This window comes from Triticum aestivum, unplaced genomic scaffold (assembly GCF_018294505.1).
Source record: "Triticum aestivum cultivar Chinese Spring unplaced genomic scaffold, IWGSC CS RefSeq v2.1 scaffold264057, whole genome shotgun sequence".
Lineage (NCBI taxonomy): Eukaryota > Viridiplantae > Streptophyta > Magnoliopsida > Poales > Poaceae > Triticum > Triticum aestivum.
In genome coordinates this window covers 1-1,236 of record NW_025279250.1, presented here as the reverse complement: position 1 = coordinate 1,236, position 1,236 = coordinate 1, and the positions used below count along the sequence as shown (strand labels likewise).

General features: G+C 41.0%; 1 long non-coding RNA gene across 1 annotated transcript; it reads right to left on the bottom strand.

Annotated features, from left to right (window-relative positions):
* Positions 1–26: 26 nt before the first annotated feature.
* LOC123178454 (uncharacterized) lies at positions 27–1,229 on the bottom strand. Its single transcript, XR_006489590.1, has 2 exons — positions 891–1,229; positions 27–723 (listed from the first exon to the last, which is right to left on the bottom strand). It is a non-coding gene; the product is annotated as an uncharacterized lncRNA (long non-coding RNA).
* Between the last annotated feature and the right edge of the window lie 7 nt (positions 1,230–1,236).

Below are 1,236 nucleotides of genomic sequence, written 5' to 3'. Positions count from 1 at the left end.
AGAGAGAGAGAGAGAGAGACATTTAATGACATCAAACAATTACGGGTTGCAGTTTTAAACAAAAATACATGATGGATCATTGCATATAACTACGATTATAAAGGTACACTATGTTTTCTAACAAATGAAAAGACAACTACTCTTACTGTCTATAATTATAATTCAATTATGTGTCAATAAGAAAGCAACAATCATTGCGGATACATTTATAAACTTCCAGTGATCCTGTGAGCATATGCTAATACTCCTTAACATAAATCTCACTTGTCATCGCCATCGTCTCTGTCTTGCTGGAATCACATCCTCTATCTGCAAACTGAAACAATAGCAACATCAAATCCCTCCTGAAGGTTTCACCCTGGACCTTCCCCCTGCTGATCTGCATAGGCATGTCATTCCGTTAACCAAGCAAACTCAACAATCAACACCATGCATGTGAACTTCTTCAGGAATGGACTGTGATGCCGGGGCTGACCTCTCATAAGGTACGTAGAACATTGTACCAGTTACATTTTTTAAGGAAATAAGCTTGTTGGGAGTTAGAACTCCTTTGCAATTTTCAAGAGGTGTCCGTAGTAGACAAGATTTTCAAGCTAACTAAGTGGAAATACAAAGGATCTGAAAGAGCTGTAATGCTTTGATATATGAAATCAATGGCATCTACAGCAGTACAGCACTAGTGACATCTTTTGAGCAATATATCCACCCGCCGGCAATCTATATCTGCAGTTGAACATTTTTACTTAAATGCAAACGAGAACAAAGAAAGGTATCCAAGTAGAACAGTTATCTTTCTACAACCATCCTTTCTATCTTCCAATAGAATGAGAAAACATTTTGAATTAAATTAACAATGATCTTGAAGCAAAATGCATGAAGTTGGTGTCAACCTGATGCATGTTACAGATACTGGATCCTCTCTTGTTTGGTATTCCCTCAAAGCCTTACTGAACTTTCATCAAACACCTTGCAGGCATAGATAAAAGAGAATTTGCACATGTAAATAAATGAGCTGAAGAGAAAGGGCAGGAGGCAAGGGGGAAAGCTAGGTGTGGCATCTTCTGCTTTTCCATGGCCGCCTGCACCTCGGGGTTGGTAGCTGCCCTCTGACAGAGAGAGGGAGAGATGTAGAGGGATAGAGAGAGGGACTCACCAACGCGCGGAGCTTGGCAGCCAAAGCGGAAGGGAAGCCGGCTCCAATGACCTCCTCCGCCTTCTATGCTAGTCACCACCACT